General features: G+C 33.3%; 1 protein-coding gene and 1 non-coding gene across 2 annotated transcripts in view; both read left to right on the forward strand.

Moving 5' to 3' along the window:
* The window catches only part of LOC106115899 (matrix metalloproteinase-14), a 126,452-nt gene that overhangs the window by 40,974 nt on the left and 60,854 nt on the right, over positions 1-24,624 (forward strand). The window lies entirely within an intron of this gene.
* On the forward strand, positions 3,255-3,327 carry TRNAK-UUU (transfer RNA lysine (anticodon UUU)). Its single transcript has one exon. It is a non-coding gene; the product is annotated as a tRNA-Lys (tRNA).

Below are 24,624 nucleotides of genomic sequence, written 5' to 3' on the forward strand. Positions count from 1 at the left end.
TTTGGGCTAGTGATTCTCATCTTGTCAAAGTAAAATGATTTCAAAATTCTAACGATAATTATTAAAACAATATCAAGAGCAAAAGTTTAATTTGATGATTTAATAAAAGAACTCCAAAGACGACCTAAAAATTTTTTTATAAAACTGTTTAATTGGTAAATGTAACATTACATTAACGGAGAGGTACTTCAAACTTGAGTTTAGCTTCGTACATGAAAATCCAGACAAGTTCACCGACGTTCATTTGAAGTGAAAACAACCGCGGAGCACGCGGCTAATTTGAAAAGTTCACAATCACCTACACCAATCGCGGCGCCAGCACAATTTCCTGTCGAATTAATGGTCTGTCAATATTGCACTCTTCCATTACAGTTTGCTGTGCAAACTTACATTACCAGCAACAATGCCATCTAGTGGCGATTTTATTCCACTAAGCTCGTAATGCGACCAGCACATGCCAAAACTTGCAAAAGATTTAATCTTACCCCAGACGTCCATTGCAATAATATTTGTAATAATTCATATTGTCATCCCTTACATTCTCTTTGACAAAACAGAGACTATAATATGAGACGAAACCAACAATAAACTCTAAACTAAGTAACACATGAGTAGTAAGGTTAGCTTTTAAATCCAAAAAAATCTTCAAATATTGTTAGCAAAAAAGTTTTTACATTAAATTAATTAAGTTTTCATTACCTTCAAACTTAATGTAAAATGATAGGTATTTTTGTTACTAACTAATAGTGTATAAGCAACCGGTTTCTCTTCGTTTACATTTCTAATAGAATAGCTTTACGCTAGAACAGCTTGTCTAGTCGGTTCTGATATTAACACAATGAATTGTAAACAAGGCCCGTTATGTTTCAGACATCCGATAACGATAGTTATTACATTGAAATAGCTGTATTGTTTTCCCGGTGTCGTTGACAGCTCAGTGACAGTCGTGTCGCCCCCCGCGGCGACACGTTGCGTCCCGCGGCATGACGATTGCGGCGCTGTCGTCCACACTAAAAAATGACGAGTCTGCCATTTAAAAACATATTTGAAATATTCAAAAATAAAAAATAAAATAATTTATATCACAAATATTCGTTTAAATTTTCTTTCATTGTAAAAGTTGATAAATGTTTTCGATGCAAAAGTATGTAGGTACTTGCTTATTTATATAAATTAAAGATTGTTTTGCTTTATGGGTGAGTTCAGTTCATTTTTGTCTAACTTTTATCTGGTCTGAAGTAAAATGATATGAGCTGTTTTTGTGCAATGCTCCAATGTATATAATGTAAATGTTTTTAGAGAAGCATTTTGTAAAGTGTTGTGATGTTAGATTACTTACCTCATTCTTTTAACACAATTTAAACAATGCCCATAGTCGCTGATATATCTTAACGATGTATTAAGAGCATTCGAGGAATAAGTGTCGTCGGAGCTATTAAAGTATATGACGATCCATTATTAATTGTAGTAGCCGGCACACCAACGCTGCGCCCTAACTCACCCCGCCACCGCCGCCCGGCGCCCCGCGGCGTACAGCCCCGCACCACCTCGCCGACCCCCACGGCCTCTCAAACTAGGTTGACGTTTCGATATTGAAGGCATTTCAGAATTTCTATTGCGAGTATACGACGACGTAATAAATGCCTTAATATGCGTGAATTTAACACACTCAATAGAATTATTTTTCAAAAAGGCTTAAAGCATTAGAATATTATACTGCTTTTATTTAAATATTTCTTCTTGTCTACTTCTAACCATCTCATTAAGTAATTGTATTAATGCACGGAACCATTTTTCTAAGACAGTTATTGTTCTACACGCACCTTTAATGAAACTCATAACTTCTTTTTAAAACATGTCGACGTATCAGATTCCGGTTATGCTAAAATATAGAATAAAAAAATCAGTTTATCCTACCATTTTCATATCATGGCTCATGTAATACTTAAATTTAAATTGATTATGAATGATGCTTACCTTCAAACAGATGTACGCTCATTTAAATACATACCTACTCATCATGACCATCTCCTCTCGTGATCGTAAAACTTAATATAGCGTTAAATTCTTGCAAGCTTTGGCGCCGCTAGTACCAACGACGTTTGTATATTTTAATGCAGAGCCATCTAGTGGCGAGTAGTGATTTATACCTTTGATGGTCACTTCAAATAAATATGTAATTGAAATGGAAATTGAAAAGAGTTAAGGAATTATGCAGTTGTCCCAAAAAAATTATAACTGTTCTTACAAGGCTACATTATTTTATTATGATGTAGTGTTAAATGATTGCTATTAAATTGGCTTTACAACTACAATTGTGTCAGTTGACATTGAAGTAAAATAAAAAAAAAATATGGAACTTAAATGTGATTTAATTAGTAATGGTAGAAATATAAATTTAATATTGACGATAAACATGCGAAGATGATTTTTCTGGCGAGTAAATTTCGACAGGCATTCTCTTACGAAAAACAAACAGAAAACAATTTTCTGTCGTCTAATATTTCAGCGCTGTCATAAGTTTTTTTCCTTTACGTTAATCAGAAATGTCAAACAATTTGTATTGATATAAAAACATGCTTAATTTTATACTTGAATTTAGATTTAATATGACATTTATCATTATATCCTTAGGCGCTCAGCACACAAGGCACCGTAAATTGTCGAAGCTAATATCGTGTGAGCGCGTCACGAGAAACGCGTTGCGCTCGCTACGAACATACAACGTTGAATCATAAACAAGAGTCGTCTATTCGGTCAGTACAGACTTAGGGACTCCATACTGTATAGATTTGCTCCGTCATATTAATTCCGCAGAGACTTTTGTTACAAGGATCTTGAAGAATAGGTTGCGAGCGACTGACTTTGGCAATGACAGCTAGAAATGTCGGCGACGCGTGCTGTACGAACTTCTTTGAGATTGTATTTAGTAACTCGTTTAGTGACTAAACCTGGTTCCAAAGATATGCGTTGCCTCGTCTACTAAGAGCCTTAACAGTGTTTAGATCTGACTGAATTTAGCGGAATGAAATTAAAAAAATAGATGAATTATTCAATTGTTTATTGTTACTTTAATGTAACACAAAATGCAGATAAAACCGTGAGTTTGCACTATCGTGATGAAACTAAAAAAAGTGGCATGAATTAAAATATGTTATCACACAGTTAACTACAAGTAATTTCATTAAACCACTGTAACGATTTAAATTAAAGTTGTGTTGATTTTGATACGCATTTTCATCTAACCGGTGTAAGCCCGGATAGCTCAGTCGGTAGAGCATTGGACTTTTAATCCAAGGGTCCAGGGTTCAAGTCCCTGTTCGGGCGGCTCTTTTTTTTTCCTTTTTTTGAGGTATTTTAAAGTTTATATTTCAACTGTTTTTGTTTTAAATTATTTATTTGAACATTATCTTGCTCATTAGTTCAGTTAATGTTAAAAATATTCTTGAGCCGTCTGTTAGCATATATGTAATTTTTCTCCTAATCAATCAATTACAATCTTTTACTTGTAAGTGTAAAAAAATAGTTCCATGAAATAAACGGCAAAAGAATCTTTATTTCGCTATAAGACTTATAGTTGAATTGGTAATTTAATTTGAAATTTTAATTTAAAAAGTGCTGATGAATAAACGTACTATGTTTTTAGTTCAATCCCCTGGCTATTGATCGTCCCCGGCCCTACCCTGTCGTTACCCTGTCGCTATCCCGTAGCCTCTCTTTGAGCTAATGAAGTGAACTTCCCTTAATGTGTTAAGTACTTTATATTGCTCTCTATCTGTACGAAAGTGCCACAATTAAGTTTATTCATTTTCAAATGAGACATTAAGTAATTCTCATGTGTATATTATGAAAAACTTAGTACACTAAGTACCTTTGCACTATAATAGCGTAGACAGAAACTAATTGAATGAAGTTATATTGAGATGTTTGATATTATTTTGCATACAAAAAGTTCTTAGACATTGCAGTACGTGTCTGTTTCATTTGAAATAATATCCAAAGCGCCTGATGGAATAGTGACAAGAAAAAAGTATCCAATCACGTTTAGAACAACATAGAGTTGTATAGATGCGTATCGTATCCACAGTTCACTTTGGTTGTATTGATTCTTTGATTAGTGGGAAACCATACCGAGCCCCACTCAATAGCTGGAAGTGACGAACGCCGACGCCCTCAAACTAAATACATATTCTATATTGTATACATTTTTGTTAATTACATTTCTTAAAAAAAAATTGTAAATTTGGTCTTTTATTCGACGTTTATTTAACACGTTAGGTGATCATTAAAATATCAATCCTATGTGGGCTAACTATCTATTTTTGTAATAGATGGCGCTAGTAGACTTATGGTGGTTCTATTATCCTATTTCTTACTAATATTATAAATACGAAAGTTTGGATGGACGCATATTTTTTACAAGGTGTCTCCGGAAAGGCTCAACGGATCATGATGAAATTTGGCACAGATATAGAGCATAGTTCGGCACGTTTTTTTTTAATTCCGCACAGACGGAGTCGCTTTCAACAGCTAGTATTTTATACAATTAATTAAAAAAATGCTACTTTACAGTTTTGAGCTTTCTCCGCCGTAAGTAATCCTCGAGGATCATTTTTCTCTTAGTTACTACTTTGTTCGTGAATCAAATTGAATGCTATAACATAAGTGGCACGTCTCTCGTAGAATACAAATTAGCAAGGAAATAATACTGCAAGTCTTCAAAAGCAGTTGAGATCGTACTTATAAGTTATATCCGCAATGCCTGTCCTTATATCAGTTACAGGAAACTTTTCTCTAATATGAAAGTACATGCCTTGAAATACGTAAAGAACTTTGTTCATATGACGCGTCTGTGGCACAGCACACCGACTGAATCCAATCTGATTTCACGCGAAGCAGAAAGTGCTGCCATGTATAAAGTAATTAAATATTTGCGCGTTCAAGCCAATCTGTACATATTAATAAAATTGGAATGTCTTAATGTAATATAAAAAAAAACGTACACATAATTTATTTGTGAAGCTGATAGCGAAAAATCGATTTTATCTGTCTGACTGTTTGTATGTATGTCCGCAAGGCGGCGTTTGTTCTGGCTTACCTCCGAAATGGATTATAAAAATGTGTAAATCTCGTTAAAATATTATGACGACGAGTTTGGGCTCGTTTGAATTGGCATGACGAAAGCTTGTTTTTAAAAATAAAACTTTATGTTTTAATGTATAATATATCATTATTATTATACTTATTCAAGTAATCATTATTACTTTATACATCAAAGAATATACTTGAAAAGAAAACAAATTGTCATCACAATGTGTAGTACAATTGGTCTCTGAGATTGATCTTTAATCCCTACAGAGAGTTCCTTTACCTACCACTTTAATTTTATTAGAGGGAAGGCGTTTTTGATAAGAGACGGATATTTTAGGCGTGACGTGGCTCTCGCCTCAAATTGCTTTAATTTTAACTTATAACATCGAGATGATAGAGGAGAGATGTCACTTTTATAATTTTCCGTACAAAATGAAGGTGTAATTACGTAAGAAATGCTTTTTAATACTTGAAAGGATAACGTATTAAAAATGTATAATTTTTCAATTTGCTTTATTCATAACATTGAAAGTAAATTGATCGCTGCTAACCAAATAAAAAAATAAGCATCTTTACATTACCGGAAAAATCGTGGATTTTCGAGTCTAAAATCCTCGTTTAAATTGTTGCTATCTCTGTTTTGTCAAAGATAATGACAAGGATGAACATGTGGTATACAGAGATTTGGTCTCAGAAATCAACGGTAATACAAGAAGGGTGTATGAGTTTATTATGTAATTCCAGTGTGAAATTCATGTTCTACTGAATTTCATAGAAATAGTCAGCCATTTTTTTTTAATTAAGATGTAGTACTTTTTACAATCCAAAATTTATGAACACCATAAAGTAAAAACAATAATGTTATCGTAAATGAATTTAACATGTAATCCTACGTAATTTCCGATTCGCAATGCAAGCGGGAGGAAAAATAAAGGTCGTAATCGAATCGCATACCGTATTTCCCTTCCTTGTGCTTCGTCGCCTCGCGTCTTCCAGCTATCTGTTCGCAAGAGCTATTTTGTTTGGCAGGTGGCTTTAAGGTTTCAATACTTAAGCAATAAAAGGCCTGTATACAAAACAATTCACTTTTAACATCAATTGAGCTTTAAAATAAGAGAAAAAGAGCTACTAAGTTACTTTTGTTTTACAACTGAGATATCTATATGATTATAATTAAAAAGTGTTTCCTTTTTAAGTTCTAAAGTGACTTTTCAATTGTATAAAAGTGTGTTTTTCAATTTTCCTTATTAATAGTCAGATGTAATGAAACGTATCATCGTACCATTTTGTTTGAACTGTTGTAGGAGTCAATCGCTCGCACTAACACACAGAGGTACAATTTTAATTAAACGTGTTGACCGGCTTTTCGTTTGGACTCGATCGCTGAGCTGTAGCTCTACATACTACACAATAAAAATACCGAACATTTCTGGGTTTCCGTTGAGGCGACTTGAAGGGTGAAGAAAATCACAATTTTTGCGAGAAAATGAAATCGCTCAGAAATATTTAATATTTATGAAAAATTTTATGTTTTATTCTCTTTTTGATAGTAATAAAATAGTAAAATATCCAAGTTGTAGTGATGTTAATACGGTCGGAAACCGTTGATTAGTATGAAGAGTTATTTCCTTCTTAGAAAAGTATTGTTTGTGCTGAAAGAATCCTGTGCGTCTGAAATTCCAATTAAAAGGAAGCTGTAGCGAGTTCACAGGTCGGCTGCACGCGGCGATCACTCACTTGCACTTTTAATTAATTTATTTATCGAGTCGCGAATCGACGGCGCAACTCGCGCCGCCGCCCCGCGCCGCCGCGCCCCGCCTCCGCCTATATATACCGTGGAGGAGCGGTGACGTCCGTCAGTTTTCTCGAGGGTGCCACTGGCGCCGGCGCCCTGCCCCTGGGGAATACTTTGAGAAGACGAGGCTTTAATATTTTAAAATTATAACTTAGTAGTAATGTAGAGGTCTCGGGGCGTATACGGCGGGCCGGCCGAGCGGTGGAGCGGTGACCTTGAGGTAAGTGAATGCAAGCGCGGCGGTTCGATAGGCCGCGCCGCCCTCCCGCCCGCGGCTGCACTACAGCTGTTTTATTTGATAACGTGTCCTTCCGTTTGCTTAAACTGATTTATTGAGTTACTTCCGTTGCCCCGCTTCCTTTACCATGACTCGATGTCATTTTAATTTCTATTTCTAAGTATTTTCATTCTCGTGACTTTCGCTTAAGATTTAAAATATTCATTTCATCACATGGCTTAAATTAATTAGTCAAAGTTTCCAAAGTTTTATCTGAATTAATAAACGAAACAAAAATGTAGGGAAAAATCTTTCACTTGGTTGTAAAATTTTGAAACTTAGCAACTACGATTTTTAACTAACATTATTTTCTTTTTCAAAATTAAACTCTCGATTTTATGTACTTGATTTAAAAAAAATTATAAAATATGTGCTGCATACCAAAATATGTTAAAAAACGCAGCCGACCGCGAATCGTGTATTTTTCAGGGCCGTTGATGCGGCACTTCGCGATAACATTCATAATACATGGCGCGCCCCGGGCTTTGCACCGAACACTAAAAATCGTCTCCCTCATAAATCGAGCAGCCTATGTACAACGTACACAGTTGGTTCCCGGCCAAGCACAGGCGAGCATAGGCCAGTAATTACAGTCGCAGGAGCCGTCTCTTAATTTGCTTAATTTACCCGCTGCTGAATAAATCGTACAGCTTAATGGGGTATCTGAATGACGCGTATTGTCTTCGAACGTCTTTAGTCTGTAATCTACGCGAAGATTAATCCATGAAAATAATCTGGTAATTTTACTTATATTCTTCGCTTCGTTTCGAACAATTTTGTTGGAAACTTATAATAACTGTAATCAGTTCTTACTTTAGGAATTAAAATTATCACAACGTAATCATTTTGTGATCCAATTTTTGTATACGTTAAACAATATGTTGCGGTTTTATTTTAACGTATAAAATTCCGTTGTAGCCTTACAAAAGAACAAGCATAACTTGAAAATGCTTTACAATAGTTTGCGGACTATAAAAGCTTACTGAGCGAAAAGTCCGCCTCAACGAGGCTACATCGGCTACAATTTTTTTTTTCATTTATACACGAACAACTGGACGTCTAAAAGGTTGAATTTACAAACCGTAACTATCATTCTATGGTGATAGTAAGCTGAATAAATTTGGTTTGAATCCCTTTAATCGCGATCGGTAGAATTTCTTTCCAAAATCAAAAGAAAATAATTTTCTTGTCCCAAATAAAATATTACTTTTCTTGTCCCAGGATAATTATTTAATCTTACCAACTTTAAAGGTAGTACAAGTAATTAGTAGTAGATTTCTAATTAATGATGAATCTAAAATAAAAATTTTAATTTTTGCATGATTTAGAATGCAAACAGCTTTTCAGCGCCTTGGCATTTATAAATGCAATATTACATCCACATAGACATGAAACTTAAGAAGCAGAAACACTGTAAAATGATTTTGTAAAGCTCTCCAGAGGATTTTTTTAAAAATTCATTTGTCTCCAAAAATATATGTACTCGTACAAAGGAAATGAAAAATGCTCAAATATTTAGCGGAAAATTCTCTTTTATAGTGACAAAAAAATTTCACATCTTTTCTACTGAGAGTATACAAAAGCTTCAATTCAAAATATAATGTCAAGCTTTTTACTATTACCTTCAAAATAATAAAAAGCTAGAATAAATAACTATAACAATAAATGATAATTAAATCGTAAAAATTATTTAGTTCCATATTAAGACAAATGCTTCTCTCATTATTATTATTATTTTTTTATTATAAAACCATCCACCAATGTATAACAAATTTAATTCAATTTATACAAGTTAAAAATATATATTTCAACGTTCATATAAGCAGGGTACGATAGGAAATAGTAACTATAGAAAGATTTAATCGAACTAAAACCATCCTAATTATATTAGAAAACAACTGGGTCTGAACAACGTTTCTTTTTAAGGATTTAGTTACTTTTATGCAAATTACATAAACGAATGTTCAGTGAAAGCTTACAAAGATTGCATTGAGTACAAAAACTTTGGTTCATATTTCATTATTGGTGTACTTATTCTGTTCCATTAACAATAAAGCTTCCGCATGCATCGCGTAATTTAATTGTTAAAGCGCTAAAGTCCACTATATTTTATGAACCCAGTCGAAAAGTTTTCATTATGTGGAGCCCATTTTCCTGTTTGTACCGTTGTTGCTCTTAAAATTCTTATTTCCGCCGTATTTGAACAGATTTAATATCAAGCAATCAATTGAGCCTACGTTCCACAGTGGCCGATTTCAGACTGACAATGATGATGATGAATATCAGATGTTAACAAAAATAATTAGTTATGTGTTGGTAATATCACAGTTTACTCTCTTTCTAAATGTCTAAGAATTCATAAGGTCAAGTTTAGATCTTTTACTTCTTTACACAATTGCAAAATAAGATTAGAAATAACTACAGATATAAACTTTATGAGGACAAAAATTCTGTTAAAATTCAAAAGTTGATTTTTACATAAAAAAGTTAATTTAAAATCTGAAAGATAGGTAAAATTGTTACAATTTTTCATAGCTTTACAAATAGCGCCGTTGAATGAAACCTGGTGAAATTTTCTTTTCGTTTCAAACGAAACGTTGGAGGTTCCGACTCAATCAAAAATGTTTACCGACCGAGGAAGCCGGTCCAATATTTCGTCCCCTACCACGGATCAACGTTATCTATTCACGTTGGTAAACCGACGTATGCTAAATCGAGCTTTTCGTGCCACGGGGAGACCTACCTAGATGTTTTTGGACACGCCAGTTTTTCTTATATCTGTCTGTGTTTTTTATTGTTTTAGGAGAAAATATTATTTTTCTAATTCACAGAGCTATTAAGTTATTCATATAAAATTTTTGTAAGTATTATAAACTGATACTTAGAAAAGCTGCACTACGTTAGCCTTAAGTTTCTAATTTTGTTAGAAAATGTTTAAAAACAGTTTGTTTGTGATAACAATGCTGATAAAGCGAGCTTTTAAAGATAGCTTCAGTCAGGTTTTAGTCGTTAAAAAATAGTACGAACGATTTTACTGCACTTTTCCACTAGAAGACATCTTATTTAACGACAATTTGATTTTAAACCTGAAAAATTTGCTCTAAAATCACTGTAGCATTTCTGTAGCACATACCGTAGCTCTTTCGTAGAACTTTTACCCCTAATTATATAAAGACAACGAACAATTAGGTAAATCGCTGTAAGCCTCAAAACAACATCGCACTGGAAAAGTTAACTGTTATTTCAGTGTTAAAATACTGTGTTCATATTAATTAAAGTTTTATTAATCAAAATAACTTCAAACGTTACAATAACCATTATTATTTTAACTGGTCATTATTTTAAGTACGCAGCCTGCTTTGGAATTACTATACAACAACTTAAATGTTGATTAACTAGCGAATATATTTTGTAGAAGTACATTACATTTAAGAATTGGTTTATATCAGTAACCAGTGGTATCTTAAATGGGTAGCAGAATTATAAAAACAACTTACAGATAACATTTAAAGTTTTTGCGTTAAAAATACTTAAATTTTAGTCAGTGGAATATCACACAGTCATTTTTGCCAGCTTTTACCAATTACATTTCTCAGTATGACAAAAGATTTTCCAACGAAGCATATGCCTGATATCCTCCAACAGATGTAGCGGTATTTTTCCATTATCCCGAGCACAAAGGTTCAACGCAACAAAAGTAAACAGCCAGTGCAAAATGTATGCAATGCAAATCACATTCAGCAATTACATCGGCAAGAACAACGCTCCATTTGCACATCTTGCAAACGAAGTCGTCTTTACAAAGATCTCGTTCGTTCATTTGCATTAAAAAACAGCAAATAAGGCACCGATTGATACAAATTTAACCATTAATTAAGTTTCCTTTATTTCAATAAACGCTGGAACTGATTCCTTGTTAATTGCCGGCCTGCACAATGGACTGTAGAATCAGATGCAGCGAAATTGGTGACTGCAGAATGCAAATTCGCAGCCAGTTAACAACTAACGCAAATGTTTGCGCGTTCGGCGCTTTGCATGTTTTAATTGTTCGTCCCTTTTTACTTATATACCAATAAACAATGATTCTTTTGTCGCAGTTTAATTAATATTTTTTAACATCTTACAAAGTAATTAGATATAAATTCGTAAAACTATTTAATACCACCTTTTTTGAATCAAAGACTTACAATATCCCAAATGTTGAATACCTTTAAGTTATTTGGTTTTAACTGAATTCTTTTTTCTAATATTATCCTTCTCTATCGATAATTTTAAATAAAAATCAACAATAGAAGTAACTACAATATTTTTAAAGCAATTGACTCCCCAAGCAGTAAGTAACGAATCAACAAACACCATAAATATATAGGTATTTAAGTACAGTTACGTATCGCGCAATGTATACTAAAGGCGAAATGAATGATGTTTTATTTACATAAGTGTGGCTACAGTTTGCAGCGACTGTTTCTGTGCGGCTCCCTGTTATTTCCACGAGCCGGGCCGGCGCCGACTTATTATGCAAGGTCATTGTAATCCCACTCACTCTATAAAATCACTCTGAATATTATATCGTTATTATAAACTGTTTCTTCAAACGTAATTGAGTTCGATTCCCTTTTAATAGAATTTAAATGAGTCTATTCTCATGAAATACTTTGTATTAGAGTAGTTATTAACAAGGTTTTAAAGAAATTATGATATGTTGGAATTTTATTGGTTTTAATTTATCTCACTTTTTCAATAAAATTTACGTTATATTAAGCATGATAATAGTATAATGAAAGCAAATAACTGCAATTACAGTGATCACATTTGACATTTATCAGTTTCAACTTCGTGAATTGATTTTTTATAACATCCCCAATATTTCAAAAGAAAAAGGGTTTACTGACGCAACATTGAAATGACGTTGAATAGTCATTATTACAATCAAGTATAAAATCAAAAAAGTTAAGCAATTGTGTAGTTCTAACTCCTAAATAAATAATATTTTATGCCCGCTGTAACGAAGTTAAGTTGATTAATTTTAACGTAGTGTCAAATGTGATCTATTAAATTAACCCTATGATAATGAAATTAATATGACACGTGAAACGCGAAATTACGATAAAAGTGACTATGTTGTCTTTTATTTGCATAACAGTCGATACTAATGTAATCCCCCGTCGATACACATTGAACGGATTATCCATGGACATTGTACAAGCCCAGTTTCGGGTAATCAAAGTTGCGATGCTTCAACTCCAATCGATCCCAATCAATTTTCGTTACGCCTGAAAACTTGAACGTATTTGCCGATGTCCGGTGACACATCTCGCATTTCCTGTTGTCTATCCGCAGGCGGTGCAACACAGAGTTGCCTCACGCATGCCTTGCACTATATCTTTATCTACAGTTAGTTATGAATGATTACTTTCGGGTCTTACAATTAAATTCTAATACTTACAATATAATGAAAGGGCATCAAAGTAATATAAACAAAAATTAGTTACGGAAGTATTTTGATTAATGATGAACTGATAAATATTTTAATAATAATTGTTTAGCATTATGTTGTGTGTTTACAAGTACATTTCAAAATATGAAGTCAATATAACCTCAAAATATATTTAACTTTCACATTAAGAAACGAGGCGGTCCCTCGTACGAGAATAAAATTTTATCACCACGTATTCATTGCGAAGACAGATTTTTATAAAACCGTTTCACGTTAAAACTCTACACTTGCTAACACATCTGGCAACACTGACAGCGTAACGTTCAGTGCGCCATTTTTATTTCATCATAATTCCGTTTTCAATTTCTAGCGGGTGCGGCGGTGGCGGGATTGGTGCGTAAAATTCGCGTAAACATTCGAGCGGTCGTGGAACGGTCGCTACTGTAACCAGTTTATGTCGGCGTAGAGTGTAAAGAGATAAGGTTCTTTATGTGTGTAATCATTTTATGTTACGACAGTCTTCGACGCCCGTCACTGTTATTAAGTTGTTCGTTTTCCTTTAAGTCTCGTACTGTGATTCAAACTTACAATGTTTGTAACGCCCCCTACCCGACTGATAGCTTTGCAGCAACGCCATCTGTGTTCGAAATTCAAAATTTCAAAAGTTTATTTACAACATCGTCATGGAATGTTTAACGTCAACACGTAAATGATTTTCATGTTTCGAGTCCGCATTCCTAGATAGAATATTTTGGGAGTCGTTCTCAATTAAATGAATACTTTATTATGAGATTAAACAAAATGATCAGGTGTTCGTGGGAGTTCTTGCTCGAAACCTTGCTCAATTTTACAGTGGCATATACTAAACACAAAGGAACACACAAAAATTTTACCATATACGTATCTGATGAAGCAAATTTTCAAAGGATTAATTTTATGTCCCGTGTTATCACATTTACCACACCTATCATATAATTTGGCTGCGAGTGATTACAAATTTAAGCAGTCGCAGCTAATATGAATGACAACGGGTCGACCTACTCGACATTCATTTCCCTCGGCGCACCTCTCTTATAATAACTTACACGGCTACATCGCCTTAAGATACGAATATATGTATGTTGCTACGGGGCAACGGGGAGCCCCCAATAATATGTTTTCACTTACTCTAAATAATATATTTTTTTACTTCACGCCGGCGACTTCAATCAGATTGTGCTCCACAAGTTTATAATAAAAAGGAAATTCTCGACCTGAATAGAACGAAATTAGAAACGGGGCTACAATTTTCGGGCGTTGAATTGCCTAACTGCAAACACGTTTATACATATCTGATGAAGGTGCAGCTTTTGGCGCCCTATAATCCAGATTCGACCCTTGAATGCGAGCGAACGAGCGGGTGGTCGAGGTTTTAGAGTGGCCCTTCAATCAGCCCTTCGTTCCGGGCAGGCGCGGGGGGCGAAGCTCGTGGCAGGGAACGGAGCTGGGGGGGCGGGGAGTTGTGAGGCACGAGGACCTTTGAGCTCAGGCTCTTTGACACGAGCTACTGCCGCACTCTTCAAGTAATGATTCATTCTGCTGATGACTGACGCAGCTAATACGTCCATCCATTCACAGTATTTGTAACAAATATTAGGAATTTAAATTGGATACATTATTCTAAAATAGTTAATTAAATTAATGGTAATTATAATTTTATTACTTGATACAGTAATACACATTTGCTAATTGCATTGGCTTAAGACGCTTATGGACTTAAGATGGCTTAAAAGTGTTGAGACGGATTATCCGTCAGCGGGCTTGATAAAACTGACGACTTGCGGAGCTCAGCGCATCGCACGGATGCACGGCACCCGCATTGTTGTCGGAACTTACTAATTATACAAAACAAAAGCACTATTATACACTAGCTCGCTTACTTATGTATAAATATATACTACTATAATTCATTCTACTTCTATTACAGTACTATTTTAATTGCGCAATTAAATATAAATATTGTTCTATTATAATAGTACAAAAGGATTTTCGTACAGTTTGAGAAATATATACATAGTAATAATTTTTATTTGATAGTTTTTGTGTAGAACAATATAACCCTGGTATTACGGTTAGATGGGATTACCTTACAAATTAAGCAACAGAACAAAATAAATGAAAATATCTCCAGAAATAATCACCTTCAACCATAACGGAGTCTCTCATATCTTTGAATGTCACATAATTTCAAAGGTTCATTGCCTCAGAAAGAAATAATTAAAAAAAGTCGAGAGTTACCGCAAAAGCAACAGCTCAGTTAGTTGGACTTTTTGCGGTTTGTAATATATTTTTTCACAATATTACAATGTCGTCCTACTGACTCGTTTGTTAAATTGTTTTAATCTACTCTAAGGTGTAATTAAAAGTTTGTTTCCACAAAGCAAATTCTGCGTGTACAAACCGTAGCTTAAATTAACTTAAAAAAAAGTTATTTGAGTATGTTTAAGGCTTTTTAACTGAAATTCAGTGGACAAATAAAGACAATTTAAGACCCAATAGACATGTCATAACAAGTCTACTAAAACATTACGTAATTTTAATTTAATTATTATAAAATAAACGATACATATCCTAGCACAGTTTATTGCAATAAAAAAAACTATTCGAAAACCAATCGTGTAAAAATTTCCTTAATCCTTTTTACCTTATAAATATTTTTCAATTCTTTGCTAATCAAATATGTAGAGAGCGTTGAGTCGCTTTACATTTTTCAATATTCCTCATTTCCCCGTAGTTCAGGGCGTGTGTCAATAAAATATAATATATTCAGTTGATATGAACTCCTAAGGCAGGTCGTTATCATGTCAAAGAAACTATCGCATTACCGGACTCAAAGACTGCGGTTTGTTTGATGTCAGTTATGGACGATGGATCCCATTCAATAAATCATATTACACAAGCTTTTTATAGAAAAAAAATTCTATCAAATAACTACGTCCAGTGAGTTAAGGGTTGATTCCGAGATAGAAAATTTCTTTGCTTTAATGCACAGCAACCCTTCAATCTATATGAATATGCCTAGCTATTATTTAATAAATATTTACTTTGACTTTGTTTTATGTTGAATTTATCTAAAGTTAAGTCTATTTTCATTGTAATAATAAAACGCTATGCAGTACAGTTTAAGAACGCGACGATTTTTACCGTAATCACCCCTTTTTGGCAATATTCCTAGCATACGAGTGCCATAACAATTTTACTCCTATAAAAGTATCGCTTATAAAGTCGAATTCACGTCAACGAAACATAAATCAAAACACAAAAAAGTTGAGAATTTCTTATTCAGTTGACCGAAGCGTATTGCATTCCCGCTGCATAAAAGTATAACATTTCCCTAATACATCTCGAATGACTCCGGAGTTTATGTAAATTGTAATACACGGCCGGAATATTTCGGGTCATGCCACCGCGGCTAATGTAAAAGTATACTTGTTACGCATTCAAACCGTGCTCCTATTAACGGAGTGCTGTAAAAGATATTTCTCGAACATTGAATGATACTTCGAAAATCGTTGGAAATGATTTTAAAATGATGACGGATGAATATGGGTTTGTGGATTCTTGATTTATTTTTTGACCTGTTAGAACTCGATTTGATAAACGTATAATGATTTTTTTTAGGATAAAGGATAATATGCGGTTAGATATAAAAGCTCTATGCTTTGGATTCTCCCGTATTTTGCCTATCAGCTGCTATATTTGTAAATGTTGGGTTTACTCCCAGTTTCTGTGTTATTTGGAGCACAAATCTTTTTCAAGACTTTCTCTCCACCAAGTATTCGTACAATTTTAAAATTTGTACAAAGGAAAAGTAACATAAGTTGACGGCAAGTTCCTAATAGGGGTAAAAAATGTGACGCTATAAGCTAGCATATCCTGTTTTTAATTCATGAACAGTTTAAATGAAACACGATCATATTTGCTTAGTTAAATGAAGATAAATTAAAATTAAGATGAATTAAAATGTATCTTCATTTTATTTTAATAAATATAAACTGTACGCTGAATATTCTTTAATTAACATGAGCGTTCAAAGTATTAATTTCACCATTAATTCAGAGTAATGGGGGCGCGAATAATTTAGGCGGAATTAGAATTTAAATTATATTTTATGTTTTTGTTTTTTCATCCACATGTTTCCGCTGCTGTGTTAATTGGTATAAACGGCTTTGGAATTATGATGAGCGGCCGCGATCACGAATACCGTGAAATATTTGTGACAAACTTTAGATTAATAAAAATTTATATTTTATGGTGACGGTTAAAGTACAACGCCTCTAAGTTAATGCTAAGTTTAAAGGTTATTATATTACAACTGACCTATATTTTAAAACAATGCTATTTGGTATTGGAATTTAAATTCGGGATTAATCTTGTTTTCTTAAATTAAAAGGTTAATTACGAGAAAATATTTACTCAACAAATAAGAGAGATTTTCCTACTTCTAGTCTTTTAAAAAGTATACACTTATTATTTTTTACGAAATTTAGATAACAAATCTTAGTTAAAGTAATGACTTTACCTTTATCTATTATAATTAAAAATATGCAAATGCACGCTGCAGTTTGCGGTTTCTCTCCATACTAATTTAAAAAAGCAATTGAACTAATAAATGTTATTTTGTTTTTACAGGTACGTATTGAAGATTTTCTGCATTCACAAATTCATGTACACACGTAAGTACATTTACTCTACAAGGAGATTGTAATTAAAAATGTTATTGATTATTTTAACGGTGCTAAGTAAAAATTATGTCGAAAAATCGGATTAACTTTCATGAAACCGAACGAACAGACGTCATATGTATATTATTAATAAATTAATTAAACAAAACTAGACTATAGTGAAGGTTGCTACTCTATTAGTTAAGGCGTTGACCTAATTTGATGTCTACGAAAACAATTAAATTAGGAAGAAAAGTTATCGTTATTTATATAAAAGCTTATTTACAAAAGCTTGTTTTGTATTCGTTTGTAACAAGAGCTTTTGTATATATTATTGCACTGTTTTGTTATATTTTAAACTTAAATAAGCGAAGTTTGAAGCATTCTAATATGGAAGTAGATTATACTTTATACAATGTTCAAAGATTGTCTAACTAACTGACGTATAAAGTAGCGAATATGTAAGGCTTTCGACTTGCTTGAATAATTTAATTACGTCTAAGAAAAATATTATCAAAACTTCTTTAGACTTTTAAGTAGACAATCGCAATATATTTTATTCAAAAGCACGAGGTATTTTCGACACGAAATTTAATTATTCTGTCTAAGGAAAATAGCACTTTAATAACATCTTTTTACATGCGCTTTACTGTTGAAAATTAACCAAAAACAAACCTCCATTCAAACTTCAATAATAATTAGTAATATCGTAGTAAGAAATAAATTAGTTAATTCTATATATATTTTTAATTCGAATCTGGTATATTGTGAGGGTCATTTGTCGCCCGCGGCAGCGGAAGGCCAGCATCCGGTGTTCGAGTATCTGACATCCCTCTCGCCTCCAGCCCCGAGTTGGAAAGAACCCCAAACGCCACACAAAGCCGATACGAGCCACTTGATAAACCGATGCCGGATGTCTTTACTTTATTTACACCATCTGACAACGATAAATGTTCATGAAATATGTATTTCAAACTTATTTATTGCAAGTTTCATCCAGAAAGCTCTTTCTTTCCACTATTGTTACATTAAAAGGATTAAAAGAAGTATTTTTAAAACTCGTTGCAATGTTCAGCAACTTTTTAAAATTTATTCAGATATTTTACTTTTAAAATATAGAAGAAAAAAATTAATATACACTTCAATCCGATTTAAAGCAAAAGAATAGTCAGAATAATTATTTGTTAAAGTTTCTGACTCTCTTCTACATTGCAATTACAACAAACATCTATGCACGTAATCATCCTTGACTAACAATAGTGACTTACTTTAGTAGCTACATTTGCATACACATTACTTAATAATGCAATTAATACTCCACAAAATTCTACCATATATTTTTCATCCATTAACAATAATTAATTATAACTATATCTGCATCGTCAGACTAATAAGTACCATTAAGCGCATAGTAGAGCTACTTATAGAGAAGTTCAAACAGAGCTTAGAGCGCTAAAAGGCGTCAATACGTTAATCCCACTTTCGATATCGGTAAGTGCCTTCGCCGGCGGATATAATATAAATAAGAATCACGTATGTAATAAGGCGGGGCGGGGCGCATTCCTCACACGTTCCGAGGATTCCCGGCTTACTCCAACTTGGCCCATTATACGGAGACTGGAGATTTCGCAGCCGATGTTTTGACCATCTATTACTAAATTTAAACAGCTTCCTATTGGATAAACATTGCGGTTATTGCCACAGTTTTCATGGTCCAATGAATTCGATGTCTGTTATTTTATGAGGCTCTTTTCTACTGAGAAGCGTTCAGAAAGTTTAACGCGATTGTATATATTCATTTCAAATCAAAGTCTTATAAAGATTGTTCGCAAACGAATTGCTCATAAATGATTTCTAGATATTGCGTTAAACGAGGTACCGATCTGATACTTCAACGTTCTGGTAATGGGAATCTTCAACCGTACGAAACAACTTTTTATAGCATCGTACGTGAAATAAAATCAAATGATTCGAAGGAGACGATCACGATTCGTGAGCTTTCAGCAGACCCTCAATGTTGCTTGAAAATATCTCGTTTCTGTTTTAAATAAAACAAAGTCATCTTACAAAATTTGAGTCGTTCCCAATTTTTTTTTAAATTATTAATTGCAGTTATTTAAATAAAGTAGACTTATACGGTTGTAATTTTTCAACGTAAATTGACGTATAAAATTTTAAATGCTGTAATATAATTATTGAATCCACTTTAGTACTTAAAATACAATTAATAGAAGCACCGTTAATTGAGGCTGCGGTTGTCGTGCAAAATGGGCACTCCCATGTCATCGAGTTGTGAAAACCAGGTCACCAATAAATAATATACACCCGCCGGCAACAGAAAAGCTTTTTCACATAAATATAAAATAGTAAAATATTTTATGTATTTTATTACAATGTTAGTTTTAATATTTAAAAAAATTAATGTTGCAACTTTCAGCTGACTCAATCTTACATTACAAAAAAAAAATTAATATAAAATGTAACAAAAAATTTGATAATGTGGAAGGCATCGTCCATTGAACTGATATAAGAAGGTAATCAGTTGTAATTATCACATGACTCATTAAACGCTTTATCAATGAAACAGGATACCGGATTTATTCCACTACAGAGCAATGTCACAAATTTAGATAAACCCCTCACAACGCTCGTGTTTTCTATGATAATAAAATAATATTAATTTTAAATCCGATACCAAACATGTGGTTTTACATAAACCATAACTAGTTGCATATTTACTACATAATGTAATAAATATTTTTTGTAAAATGAGTGAATATGTAATATTTATATCTCCCACTTATATATTTTAGACCTAAAATGAGCTATCGTAGTTTTATTTTAAATTATTTCTTTCAACTACTCCATGTATGTACATAAGTGCTATGTTGGTGTTGTTTGTAGTAATTACGGTAAATAGAGGCTTTATCAGGCCGCTTATCTCAATGCTACTGCCCGTACAATGGAACTACCCTTTGAGCTTTGAAATTGCCAGTGATATCTATATTTACTTATCAATTTCTCGGAGCAATGAGATATCAACTATCGCCACTAACATTTGGTGGTCTAACTCTAACGGAGTAAAGAGAAAAATAGTGTAATATATTACATATAATTGTATAAGGTTAAACATTAAAAGTGATATGTTCAAATACTTCATTGATATGTTACGCTTTAGTTAAGTTATAGTAATTATTATAAAAATTCAATTCCCTAAAACTTTTGTCATTTCAAGTTCGTATATCATTATTAAAGGGTAATCCGCTATTGACTTCTAAAGTTAGTAATGAATTCTTTAAAGTAGTTAATTACATAGTAATGTTTAATTCCCCAAAGGAGCGGCCTAATTCACCGTTTTAGTAACTAAGCTCTAACAAGTCCTCAATATTCTTACACAGTCACGTTGTCGATGTCTCCGCGCTAAAATTATTCTGTAACAACATTATGTTTTCGCAGTCTATCAAGTTTCCTGTTTGGGACATGTTTAACTTCATTAAGCATAATACTCGGAGCGCGCAACATACTCGTTTAAGTTCAATCTAAGTTGTGGGGAGGAGCAGTTTACGTGTGAATAAATTATTATCTTGCAGTTGGCAGTAGTTGGTGTGAAACCTCGGCGAAGCAACAAATTCCTTTGAATTTGAACTGTGTACGTTTGTAAACTGCCGGGGAGTGCGGCGCGGTGTAGGAGTCGGTTGTTTATTGTACGTCTGCGCGAACTAAGTCGTGTACTTACGACTACATATGTCTTCAGTGGGCACGTGTAAAATGTTGTAATGCAGCTTCGTGATAATTTCAACTTGTAAGGGAGTTAGTTTCAAGTAATTTAGTGAAGATCTGTTAACTTTAGACGTTGTTGCATCATTATTTTGTCGTAGTTTACATTTGTCTTATACGTTACTTATTTCTCACTTTTAAGTATTATTTTTGGTCTATTTTAATAACCATGAAATATAAATTTTGATCAATTTTTGTAATCCTCATTGTGAGTAGCTTTTTTACCCCAAACCGTATTCAAATCGTAGAACGTCCTAGTCGTTTAAACAATGGAGTATCATAGAATTGTGACGTCACATAAATTGTTTTTATCACCAAAGCACGATTTATCATAAAACAAATTTCCAGTATTCGTTGTTTTTTTTGGAGAGTAATACTTTATCTAAACGAAGTCATTGTAATTCATGTAATATTGTCTTTACCAATTGATTACCAATTGATGTTACAGTTTTCCCTATAATTTCATTAAGAAAATATTTTATTTCTATTGCATAAAAATACAGTAAATAACTATAGAATTAATAATTATAAATTTCCGAAGCATATCGCCACAAATCAACTGTTCTAGCCGTAATATTTTCGTAGCAAACTGAATATCAGCGGTGCACACGCCTGCTCCAATGTCAGAAGTTCCTCTGGGTTAGTGCATAATTAACGCGCTAATAGCCACGTCGCAAATAAACGTCCGAATTATTACACTACAACTTTACCGGCACATTTCCTATGTAAAACAAGTTATTTGGTAAGTCGGTGTGAAGTTCCAATCAGTTATTAATGTTATATATATATATATATATGATATTAAAATAGGTAAAATACTAATTATAAAATAAATCATTATGTTTTAGATTGGTTAGTTTTACTACAATTATGGTACTCAGTTTGTTAGCAAAACAAACTCGGCTTATACAATAGTTAAATTAATAGTTTTAGTAGATACTTCACCATTCACAGTGTGTGGGCACCGCTAACTACGTTTGAAGTTAGTGCGGCCAGCTAAAAGGCCATTACTGGACGGCTGTATGAATTATTTGTTGGGTGTAGGCTCGCGACGCAAGTAATGGGGTGAAATTATTGTGCCTGCGTCACTAGTTTCGTTCACCCCGGTTACTACGTAACGTCGTCTCGTTCTTTTATTCATTCAGTCTTAAGTGTCCTGTTCTAACGTGTTCGATATCTCTTATAGAAAACATTACACATCCTAAATAATAAAATAAATACAAGTCTTCCAAAAGAAAGTTGAAAAAATCTTGTTTAATTCACAGCAACAATTAGGATTATGTGAAACGGAGCAATGTTGTAATTAAAGATTTAAGAGCAAGGTGTCGCCACATAGCCTGAGCGCCGATTGTCGACTACAGCCCTCGTCTAGCGTTGCTTCGGTGTTGCGTGCACCAATGTTTTGTGTTGTATTCAATGAACATAAAACCGCTTTATTCACATCATTACTAAAGTTGATGTAATATTCACTAATGTATAGAGCATAAAAATTTATTATACACACATACATTTTGAAATCCCGTATCAGTTTTGTTGATCAGTTGGTAGTTTACCACTAAAGCAATAGTATATTATGATTTTCCTTAATGCATTTTATAGTTAAATTTAATGAATTATTGCGTGATATTATCTTAATAATCTAATTAAAAGCAGTTAATTAGGCTACAAAACTATTGAGAACAATAGCGCTCTATTTCATGAACAATAACGCGGTGAATAAAAGCCGACGTTACGACACCAGCGCCCACAAGCATAGGCAATATTTTAAATTGCTATTTTATTGAGGTTATATTAAAAGGATAAATTTAAATAAATTGAAATGCATTCAGTGCTCAATAAATAAAATAATAAAATGATAGTGAATTAAATTCGTCGACGACGAAAGCGTTTAGGCAGTAATCACATTCCTGAATCGTTAGTGACGAGTTCTGTGGACGATAAAGTTTCCTGTACTCTTATAAACCTAAAAACTTAATCATACAAAACTCTACATACGTAAATGATTACTAGAAACACTTAAATGGTCTATGAAAAACTTTTAAAGTATATAAATGTAGGAAATCCTCGTCTGGTATTAGCAAAACATGCGCATTATTTAGTAAACAGCGTAGAGTTTGTTACAGAAATGAGAGTGCTCGCTACGGGACGTGTTACTTGCGTTCACACTTCGTTGACTCCCTCTGCTTACCCGACTAAAGGATTTTAAGTCGCGCTTACGCTAACAAATATTACGTGCGTGCAGAACACCGAATCTCGCACAATGTCTTTTTAATTGAACGATAATGTTGCCTTTTAAGTTTAACCGTCTGTTTTCTGAAATATACTTAGGAATACATTCAAAGAAAAGAGTTCATACAGTGCAAATTAAATATCTAATAAATAATTGTCAAAATAGGTAGGAAAGTTTTTGTAACTGAATAAAAATCGGATTAAATATAGTATAAATCGTTTAATATTATTTATAGGTTATTTCGTTTTAGTAATAAGTAGAGGGAAACAGGAAAATGAATCTGCAGTAGCCGGCACAGTATGGACATGAAACGTTACACATCCGGTGCGCGAGCTCCAAGCACCGGAAGTCGGCTCACCGCGCCTGATAACATGTCTACACCGTCTCTACGACTACCATACTTTTCATGGCATATAGATAATAATAGACAATTTTTTTGTAGTCTAAAAACTAATATTTTAACTACCGATATTTCTGATTTTTAATGCCAAAATTTATGGAATAATACATATATTCAACCGATAAAGTAACAAAAATGGTATGAAAAGTAAATTTAATTTAAAACTGCCTATGGACAAAATAAACAAGGAACAACATAAAAGCAAGTTATTACACAATTGCATTCAAGCATTTTTTCCAAATAAACATCACATAATGGTCTTACCTTAATCCCGTATGATTGTGCCGAACACGGTACGTTCCTTTACGGTGCGCCATTAAACGGAATATTGGATATTGAAATGCGTAACATACAGTGCTCTAAGCCAATTAGTTGGTCATTTTTGCAGTCGCACGGCCGTAGTTCACAGGGCACGGGCCTAAGCTGGAATAAGCCGTGTACATCCCGCACGAATCTAATTAAAGGACGCCGTGTTCGGACCGTCACTGACGGTGCCCATTTCACTGTTTTTTCCCCTTCAACATAGCCATTTCAGTGAGCGCGGTAATTTTGTCGTTATGAAAACAAAATACAATCACCAAAACCAAATCAACTTTTTTTAAACATAATAATATAAAACAAAATCCCTTCACCTCCATTCTCTATGGACTCCGATAAATTTTATAACTATTGAAATAATTTTAATTTCACCCATAATAAAAGTTGGAAGTTGTAAAGATGGTTTATGTTATGTACAAATTAATTTATATATTTTAAAATTTATGTAAGTTAAATGTAGAATAACAATAAGTAACTAAGAATTTGGAATAGTCCAGTGATACATTGCCACAATAAAAATATTGGCATATGTGATCTACCACTTATGTGAAGCCGAAGTAATACTCAATAAAACCCCCGAACATAAATCGTGAGAA

This window comes from Papilio xuthus, unplaced genomic scaffold (genome assembly GCF_000836235.2).
Source record: "Papilio xuthus unplaced genomic scaffold, Pxut_1.1 DF827777.1, whole genome shotgun sequence".
Taxonomy (NCBI): Eukaryota; Metazoa; Arthropoda; class Insecta; order Lepidoptera; family Papilionidae; genus Papilio; species Papilio xuthus.